The 10,784-nt window shown below is 43.8% G+C and overlaps 1 long non-coding RNA gene across 1 annotated transcript in view; it reads left to right on the top strand.

Annotated features, from left to right (window-relative positions):
- Nucleotides 1–359: 359 nt before the first annotated feature.
- LOC138258881 (uncharacterized) overlaps nucleotides 360–10,784 on the top strand; it is a 50,069-nt gene continuing 39,644 nt past the window's right edge. Inside the window, exons 1-2 of the long non-coding RNA XR_011198596.1 lie at nucleotides 360–404; nucleotides 1,332–1,418. This is a non-coding gene — a long non-coding RNA (uncharacterized lncRNA). The remainder of the gene's footprint in view (nucleotides 405–1,331; nucleotides 1,419–10,784) is intronic.

The raw sequence follows: 10,784 nt of genomic DNA, 5'->3' as shown, positions 1-10,784 counted from the left end.
TGGTCGAGCGTGTTCTTGACTGCGCAGTGGAATTCATTTTCTTCGAATGTAAAATGGTTTCCTTTTCCATAGCATCGTCATCAGCTCATCTGAATGGCAGAGTTGCAACAGCTGGGGCCTCTATGGAGCAAACTACTTTGTATATGAAACAACTATTTTTAGGCATCGATGTGGTAATGGCACTTCTTTGTTATTTAGGACAAGTGCCTTGTCAAGACAGTTTTGAAGTTGCTTTGAACTTTAAATGATTTCCTGGAACTAATGAAGAACATTGTGGAGCCATTGTCTGTTTCCGGACGACATGGAGATGACAACTGCTGCCAGTCTGCCACTTCTCGAAAACCCCTCTTCACCCTCGAGACGTGCTTGGCTTTGGACATGCTCCTGAATTCTCTGGATGTGAGGTACTTATTTTTCTTTTACATTTAGGTGGGACTACAAATGAAAGAGGACACTGTTTCAGTAATTCTCTAGTTAAATCATATACCCTTGATTTACTACTCGGGAAACTTAAATTTCTCAATTCGTGTCAAACTAAAATAATAATAATAAGTGCAATAATAGTAATACTATTTCACCTTTGAACTGCATGCTATTTCCGAGGGTTGTGAAACACAACTTACTACAATCTAATGCATAGGTATCCAAATTCCGAAACTAGGTAATATGGAAAGCCGTATCAGCCTTTCCAGGCTTCAAACTTGTGATCTTACAGATTGTTACTGCATGTTTCTGTACAGGGCTTTCAACTTAAGCCAACCTCTTGCCTAAAGTGATATCAGTTTATTATTCAGCGGAATTCAGCTCTTCAGGAACCTTTACTCACTATTTTCTTGTCACGTGTGTTTGGACGAGATGGATAGGCGATGTTAAGAAAACACTTTTTAATTTCCTAATGGCTCCTTCCTGTGCTTTACTTTGTTCTCTATGAATTGAATAGATTGCTTGGGTACTAACAACCTAACTTTTGCATCTTGCAAAGTGTAATTGTTCCTTTCTTGAGTCTATTTTGCTGTACCCTAATTTCTGGAATATCACGAGTTTATCCACTTATCACGCTTTTCTGCTATACGATTCAAGTCAAGCAAGACGATTCTGTTCTTGAGTAGCGGCATTTTTAATTGCCTAATGTTCAGCTCTTGCTTCAGTATTGTTTCTCCAAACTCTTTAAATAAGACTTCAGCTATAACAATTCATCAATGAATGGTCTCTTCTTTCCTTCTTTTCACTTCCCAGCCATCTCACGCTGTTTTAATTAATTTCTGTTCCATTCCTTTGTCCACTTGCCATAGGCATTTTACTATCAATCTATTTTTTCTGTTTTTCCCAAGGTTTGTTTTATATGATTGATGATTCTGGATAAAAATGTACAGTTAAGAAGAACCTATGAATGCAATTTCACAATGCTGAAACTTGGGGTGAGTACTTACTAGCCTAATCATCTCATTTTGGGGATGGAATAGTATTGTCTCTCTTCTACACGTGTTAAGAATCAGCTTCTCTTTTCTGCTTTTAAATATTGACCTTGCATATTTGCCTCACACAGGGTGATATGTGCTGTCCCCCCAGGTACCTTAAACCAGATGTGCAAAGTCCTTTTGTGTTCACAAACCCTGCAATTCACATAGTTACATAGCTTGCGACCACCCAGAAAAGTTTTTTTCTATATACTAAACGTGAGAAAGTGGATTATTAGCTAAAGTGGATGGTAGTACTGACAAGGTAGGTCTCAATAATTTTAACCTGATCTCAACCCTTGGTAGCTGTAGCACAAAGCAGAAAGGCTTAACTTAGGAAAAATTTATAAAAACTGTCTCTGTACCAAAACAGTTCAATTCAATTCTTCTTTATTCGGTTGTATAATATTCACCATAAAGCACATAAATACATAACATATAAAATACAAAACATTCAAAAAATAATAAACACTCACATATTTAAAATCTTAAAAGCTTCCAATTTCATTTACAGTCAAAGTTCGAAATTAATGTAATAATTAAAAAGAATTCACACTGTCCTGCCAACTTATAGCTACTTTTAAGAAGGACCCCACCCCCTGACACACCAACACATCCGGGACCCTACGCAACCACAAATAGGCTGGGCAGTACTGCACCAAACCCTTTTTTCTCAGTAGGGGGAGTAAAAATCTTTGTCTAAACGGTGCATAAAAATCACAAAACATGGTAAAATTTATTAAAGACTGCAAGGACACCCCATCACATGGGCAATTTTGTGTGGATTTAAAATCGTACTGGCCAAGTGGGAAGCACTAATTACTCCTAATCGGAAGCGAGTAATGAGTGACCTTTCCAACACATTTTGTAGCCTCAAAAGATACAGCTCCGGACCCACCTGCCCCTTTAGCATTAAGAAATCCCTCACCATTGGTTTCCTTAATACCTCTGCCTCCCCTTTTGCGCCCAGAATTTAAAAAAAGTTTTCCTTTGCCCATTGTTTATCGGTACGTATTAAAGATTGTGGGGCATAAAACATTTCCATTCAACCAAGGAATGTGGCAACCTCTTTAATATATGCCAACCAGGGGCATCACATGCCGAACAGTCATGCATCATTTCCCTATTTAGGGAGGCACAATCATTTGACCATATGGAAATTCATAGCATAAGGGACGCAATCGTAATCCTATCCTCCACAAACTCCAAATTCAATTCCTCGTGTAGGTAAAACCCGGAGAAATTTTGTCCCATGCCCAATAACCTTCTGTAGAAGCGATTTTCCTCTATCTGGAGTGCTGTGCTACCCGAATAGCCCCAGAGTGGTGCCCCATACATAAGAACCAGAAGGCATTTACATCTATTCACCTCAAGCAGGGGCTGAATAGGTTTATTTCCCACTCTTACTGCAAACTCAAAAGTAGCTCCTACAGTGGCATTAAAACACACACATCGCCTTGAAATGCAGGGCTTCCATGTTCCTTTTTTCATCTAAAGTTACCCCTACATAAGGAAATTCATGCACATGCTGATGATTTGGTCGTTGATCTTCAATGCACCCATTTTGCTCAGTGGCTTGCCACAGACCATAAAATAGCACTTACTGTTGTTAACCTCTAAGTCTAAATCAGACATAAAATTGCCATACCTCTTAACCATCTTGTGGAGACCGTTCATAGTACGGGCCAAAAGCGCTGCATCATCTGCATATATCAGGGCTGGCAAACTCTTTCCATTTATTATAGGAACATTCTTACATCTTTCCACCAGATAATTGTGCAAACAATTTGTGTATAAAAGAAACTGGGTGGGGGCCAAAACACACCCCTGCCTCACACCTCTTTTAAAATTAAAACATTACGTGCATTCCCCATGAGTCCCCTATCTCACGGTTGCATTTGTCCCCGAGTGTCAGTTTTGTAGTACTTCCACAATTTGGGGCTCACAATCCATCAAGGATAAACTTTCCCATAAGTTGCTGCGGGTTACTTTGATAAAAGCACAGCTAAGTTCCATAAATGCAAGAAACAGGGTACCCTTCTTTGCCTGCGTGTATTTACTGATCAACATGAGCAAATTCAAACATTGCTTCCCTAAAACCATACTGCACATTACTCAGCACATCATGCTCTCTCATCCATTGCTCAATATGCCGTAAAACAATTTGTCCCAATATTTTTACAGGGGAGTCTAAGAGTGAGATCAGGCGGTAGGATTTTTGATCATTCTTGTTTCCCTTTTTGAACACTGGGACGATAAACACAGATTTCCAGGAAGGAGGGATTCCTGCACTCACTGCAGCATTTAAGTAATTTAGCATTATAGGTGCCGACAACTGAGGATCACTTTTATAAAGGTCCATTGGGTTTGCATTAGGGCCCAGCACTTTGTGGCGCTTTAAGGCCCTTTGTGGCGCTTTGTGGCTTGAGCTATCCTGCATATCTGCCAACATCTCATCAAGTGTAAATCTAATGGCCAAATTTGAGGTATGACCTGCCAGCTCATCCATTTCCTTCCCTTAGGTTCCTCCCAGGAAAAGCATGCAAAAATGACTCACCCAGAAGTCAGGGGGAATATTACAGCCCATCCCTTCTGATGTTTCTGTCTCAAAGGTACCCCTGGTAACTATCTTCCAGAACAGGCTTGAGTTTTTAGTGTGTGACGAAGGCTCCAAATCCTCCCAAGCCTGCTCATTGAGCTGCTGTTTTCTTTCCTTCAGAGCAGACTTATACTGAGCCCATACACAACCCACATAGGCCTTATCCCTGGGCTATGCCTTCAATGCCCTCTTCAGGGTTTTCCTTGCCACATAACAGGATTTGCTAAATCATCCTCACTGATGCTTAGGAATGGTCTCTTCATTTTTGGTCATGAATTCCTTGATAGTGTCATTTACTTTACTCACCACACCAATCACTTCCCCAGATGAGGGGGATTCAGCCAAAAGAATCCTTGTCATCAGATTTCAATTTTGGCTCACCACCCTCTTCCCTACCTGTGGGATGCTCACCTGTCTCCAACCAATTCTCCTGCCCTGATCCTCTGTTCTCAAACCTACCGGCCATCAATCATCGATGTGCACATGTTGCATGGAAAGTTTAGGGAGACTGTGAGGGGGTTGTGATCACTAAAGTGCTGCCTTTTCACTTCTCCATGCTGGACCAGATTTCTCACCAAAGGGGATACAACAATATAATCAATTATCCACCAAGCCACTCTCCCCACAAAAGTTGGTACCTGATTTTCACATGCAGATTCTAGGTCAAAAGTATTCTGAAAACCTAGGCTCGGTAACCCCTTAATAAGGGATTTTCCCATCGCATCCTGTATATCCGCAGTTGCAGGGACACCATAATCCAGCTCAAAGGGATTCTCTACAGTATAATAGCTCCCTATCTTTGCATTACAGTCTCCATATATAATTACATAGAATTCCATACCACAGGCCTCCAACCTTCCCTTCAGTATCTGCAACGCCGGGAAAAGGGCCCTGATTTGGCAATCAGAATCCCATATTGCATTGTAGAAATTTACCAAAAGGACAAATACGTATTTGGGAAAACCACTCAAATGATTAGAAGACCCGGATTCCTACAATTAATCTGATACGCTGTAGCAATCTTAGAGATGCGAATCAGGGTGACTAAGCCTCCTTTTGGGGCGACAACCAGGCACCCGTTCTGCCAGAAAGGCAAAGCTTTGCAATCCATCCCATACTGCGGCACCTTCTGACCAAGTTTCCTGAATTAAAATAAAATCATAGCCTGAAATAAACTTTTCCCATTGCCCATCTTGCAGCTTAGAGTCATATCCTGCCACATTCCAAGAGATTAGCTGAGTCTGGGAAGATACCTCACCCAACCCTTCCAAACCTTGGGTTGTAATAGGTGACCTTCATGAAACTACCTTATCTTTTACCTCCTGAGTTAACAGATGCATCCGCTCATACCATCAATCATTCTCCTCCAGGTCTAAGAGTGCAAAAATCTACTTTCTACTGTAAGTGGTTGTCGACCCTCCTGCAGTTTGGGAAGGCCCCTGCCTCGGAAACCATCTAAGGGCCGGGTGTGCCTATAAAGGAAGCCTAAAGGGGCCATACCAATCTTTTCACTTGCCTGGGGATCAGTATATCGTGACAAGAGCAGACGTTGGGGTAGACCTGGGTATCTACAGTTCACTATTATACAGTCCCCTTGTCCTTCCTTTTCCAGGGAGCCCACCCACCTAATCCTTCTACCAAATACAATATCTGTAATGTCCTTGCAGTTAAAATCACAGTTTTAACTCAGCCAATGTCCTGTCTGGTTTTTTAGCTGTTCAGTGGATTCGCTTACATGTGGAGCTAACGGTGGAACATTTGTTAGTATTGCTACATAGGGGGCACAGTCAGTTGGAAGCTCCAAACAGGCACGTGGGAGACCATTTGTGAGAAAGTAGCCTCTTTTCTAGCATGGTTACCCCCACATTTGGCCTGTTTGTGAGTGTGGATCAGTGTGTTTTTGCTGTGTCACTGGGATCCTGCTAGCCAGGACCCCAGTGCTCATAGAAGAAAACCTGTATGTCAGTTTGCTCTGCCTGTCTCACTGGGATCCTGCTAACCAGGGCCCCAGTGCTCATAATTTGTGGCCTAATGTGTGTGCCTGTGTAGTGCCTGTGTCACTGAGGCTCTGCTAATCAGAACCTCAGTGCTTATGCTCTCTCTGCTTTAAAATTTGTCAAAATTGGCCAGTGACTTAATTTACCAATTTCAATTGGCACACTGGACCCCCCCCTTATAAGTCCCTAGAATACGTTACCTAGGTACCCAGGGCATTGGGGTTCGAGGAGATCCATATGGGCTGCAGCAATTCTTTTGCCACCTATAGGGAGCTAAGACAACCCCTTACCCAGGACTGCCATTGCAGCCTGCGTGAAATAGTGCACACACTATTTCATAGCCAATTTCACTGCACTTAAGTAACTTATAAGTCACCTATATGTCTAACCTTCACTGGCTGAAGGTGAGGTGCAAAGTTACTAAGTATGAGGGCATAGTGTCAGGGCCATTTCCCCGTACTTTGTGAGTGCGGGGAAGCCATTAAATGCGTGCACTACATATCGGTCAATAACTATATGTAGCTTCACAATGGTAATGCTGAATATGACCATGTAACATGTCTAAGATCATGGAATTGTCCCCCCATTCCAAATATGGTATTGGGGAGCCAATTCCATGCATCCTGGGGGCTCCACCATGGCCCCAAGTACTGCCAAACCAGCTCTCTGAGGCCTGCACTACAGCTACAGCTGCTGCCACCACACAGACAGGGTTCTGCCCTACTGGGGTCTGGGCAGCCCAGTCCCAGGAAGGCAGAACAAAGCATTCCATCTGAGAGCAGGGTGTTACACCCTCTCCCTTTGGAAATAGGTGTTACAGGCAGGGGAAGGGTGGCCTCCCCAAGCCTCTGGGAATGCTTTGAATGGCACAGATGGTACCCTCCTTGCATAAACCAGTCGAAACTGGTTCACTGACCCCTTGTCCCCTGCTCTGGTGGGAAACTGGACAAAGGAAAGGGGAGTGACTACTCCCCTGTCCACCACCACCTCAGGGGTGGTGCCCAGAGCTCCTCCAGTGGTGTGTCCCAGACTTCTGCCAACTTGCTTTGCAAGGTGTGGGGGCACTCTGAAGGGCTCTGAGTGGCCAGGGCCAGCAGGTGATGTCAGAGGCCCCTCCTGATAGGGACATACCTGATTAGGTAGCCAATCCCCTTCTCAGGTCTATGTAGGGTCTCTCCTGTGGGTTCTCTTCAGATTCTGCTTGCAAGTTTCCTTCAGGAATCCTCTGCAACAACTTCAGCATCCTCTGACCTCGGATCAACCGCAGCCTGTTCCAAGAAACGCTGTAACTGCAACAGAGTGTCTACAAGAGACACTTTTCTTCAGCGACCTCAGCTCCAAATCAGCAACTGCAATGGTTTCCATGGTGTGCATGCTCCTGTGGAGTGATGGAGTCACTCCCCTGCTCCAAGAAGGCACCTTCCAAGGTGACGAGCGGTACCCTTGTACTCCTCCCACAGCAACAAGCGTGCTCTTAAGGACACAGACGGTGGACATCATCAACATAGATTGTCCTGAGGTCCTGCTGACGCAATTTGGAGGAGGTAAGACCTTGCCTTCCCCGAAAATGATGGTACCCCTGTGTTTTGTGTCTTCTTCACCTCCTGAGGCCTCTGTGCACTCTATGCAAAATTCCATTGTGCAAAGACTGGCCCAGGTCCCCGGTACTTCAACCTGTGACACTGAACTTGCTGAGTTATTCTCTGGCTGCGTGAGACCTTCATTTGTTGTGCTGCAACAACCATGTCTTGCACCTCCTTTGAACCCAGATCTTGCGGCTTCTGGGGGTTCTGGCTGGCATCCTAAGGGCTGTCTCAAGTGCTGAGAGCCCTCTATTTCTCCTCTAACAGAGTTGAGGCCCCCAGGTCCCTCTTGGGTCCATCCAGCACCATTTTGATGGAAAACACACTTTTGCCGTAGCCAAGGCTTGTTGGCGCCTTCCAACACGAAATCTCATCTGCAACAATCTTCACGTCCTGGACATCTTTTGCATCATGCAAGAACCCGCTGGCATCTTCCTAGGGTGCATTTCTGCAGTTTTCGACTAACGGGACTGTTCTTTTGCACCCTCTTCTGGGTTGGCAGGGTCTCCTGTCCTTCCTGGAACTTCTTTTGACTTCTGGACTTGGTCCTCTTACTTTGCAGGTCTTCAGGTTCAATAATCCAGCAGTTGTTCTTTGCAGACTTGGTTTACTGCTGCAGCAAAATCCCCAAAACGAGGTGTAGTATGTCCTATGGAAACTTGCAGTACTTTACTCCTGCTTTTTTGGGCTCTGGGGTGGGGTAATTTACTTACCCTCACTGTATTTGTACTCTCCCAGCAATTCTGCACACCCTATACTTGTCTAGGGGGAAATTAGGGATTCACATTCCACTTTCTTAGTATATGGTTTGTGTTCCCCCTTGACCTATTTTCTCCCATTGCATTCTATAGGATTTCCTACTGTTTGCTTTGTTCTATGACTATTTCCGTGTCTAATTTTGGTGTCTAGTGTATATATTCTGTATAATACTTACCTCCAGAAGGAGTATTGTCTCTAAGCTATTTTTTGCACCGTGTCACCCAAATAAATACCTTTATTTTTGGTAGCACTGAGTATTGTCTTTACTTGTGTATAAGTAATGTGTAACTATAAGTGGTATTGCATGAGCTTTGCATGGCTCCTAGTTCAGCCTAAACTGCTCTGCTATTGCTACCTCTATCAGCCTAAGCTGCTAGAACACTACTATGTTTCACTAATAAGGGATAACTGGACCTGGTATAAGGTGTAAGTACCCAAGGTACCCACTACAAACCAGGCCAGCCTCCTACCGTCAATAATGTTATTCACACACTTATGAACTGCATACATGACTCACCTAGGCTAGAAAGACTATCTATGTCAGCTCTGCTCCTCGCTGATGGTACTTTGAATATCTTTAAAGCCCTCACAGACCTTCAGAATGAGCTTGACAAATTTTTTATTATACAAAGGGCCTAGACATTATCATACAAAAGGCACAATATGTGTATGGCCATCCAACTTCTCAAGTCTTTAAGGGGTGGATTGAGGTTGATGGTAATGTTACTAGAAGTTTCCAGAAGAGTTCTCTGAAGTTCCAGTAATTCCCTGCCTCCCCTACCCTGGCTCCTAGCTGGATGCACTGACAAAGCAGAGTTGTTAAGCCTATTATGAGCAGCAGAGCTCAGCCATTTAGGCGTGAGTAGGGCTGTGCTTAGTTCTGCCCCCCTCCCCATCCTGTCTCTGGAAATGCCTTTCAGGCTTTGCTAATCCCCTTATTATGCAACTGTCCGGAGTGAATCCACAAGAACCCAATTGTCAGTTACACGTGGCCTAGGCAGGCTGCAGGTACAGACAACTAAGGGCAGGAAAATTCAAATTTGGAATAATACTTCCGGCTTTACCATTCAAGAGGGTCTATTTTTAAACGTTTATAGGTTTCAAACATGGAATATCTACCACCTCTGGTCTGGGAATTATAACCTATTAATTTTAATTTTAATAGGAAATCCCCTTTGTGACCCTGTGGAATGTGTAGGCCTCTCAGTAGGGGGAAAACAAATTTAGGAGTTTTTCCCTACTAGAAAACTATAAAACTAAAACGTCCATGTCTATCATTTTAATTAAACAGCATCCTGCCCTATGGGCTAGCTAGGGCCTACGTTTGGGGGTGACATGTGTAATAAAAGGGGAGTTTGAGGTTTGACCAGGGGTTTTAAATGCTAAGTTGACATGGTAGTGGGCCACTGCATTCAGGCTGCAATGGCAGGCCTGGGACATTAAGGTGCTAATTAAGTGAGTGACACAATAAGTGCTACAGGCCCACTTGTGGCATTTCATTTTCAGGCCATGGGTATATGTTATCCCACTCAATAAGGGACTCTCATTTAATTTAAATATGCAAATCGGGTGTATACCAGTCAAACCATGTTTAGGGGAGTGACCATATCCCCTTTAGCACTGGTTAGCAGTGGTAAAGTGCACAGAATCCTAAGACCAACAGAGGAAAAATTCCAGACAAAATAGACGCAAACATGCAAATGTTTTGGAGGAGGCTGACAGGTCTAACAAGTACCCATGGAATCGTAATAATAAATCCTCTTTAATGGTAAAGTCAGATTTTTATTACAATTTTGAACATGCCACTTTTAGAGAGTTAAAAGAACAGATGATGGATGGAATGCTGAACAATGCAAACATCCACCCCCAGTTACAAAGATCTGGGTTTAATCCATCTTTCTTTGCCCACCAAACCACCCCAGTTTGGATCCAGCCTTATGTTAATCAGTCTTGATCCTATTGCCCATGGAAACAGTCCAGCCGAACTGCCATGCCAGGCCCTCCTTGACCAAAAACAACCAATCACCCTGCATCATCCGGGTTAGCTAGAATCTAGTGGCGCAGTGAGCACGGGACCCATGTCTTTCCCACATATGGTGACAAAAGCAAAAACAGAATGCTGAACAATGCAAACATTCACTACCAGTCACAAAGATCTGGATTTAATTCATTGTTTTTTTGCCTACCATGTCACCACAGTTTGGACCTAGCTATATATGCAAATCAGTCTTGACCCTGTTCCCCATGGGAACAGTGCAGCCTGAACTACCAAGCCAGGTCCTCCCTGGACTTGAAACAGGCATCCTGGTAATGGTTTTGGGTTATCACCCTTCATCAGCCAAGCTAGCTTGAATCCATCAATGGGACCACAGGGGCGGCCTTTAGGTTT

The sequence above is a fragment of the Pleurodeles waltl genome, chromosome 2_1, assembly GCF_031143425.1.
Source record: "Pleurodeles waltl isolate 20211129_DDA chromosome 2_1, aPleWal1.hap1.20221129, whole genome shotgun sequence".
NCBI classification, from domain to species: domain Eukaryota; kingdom Metazoa; phylum Chordata; class Amphibia; order Caudata; family Salamandridae; genus Pleurodeles; species Pleurodeles waltl.
Note: the sequence above shows the minus strand (reverse complement) of the source record. Positions and strands in the feature narration are given on the sequence as shown.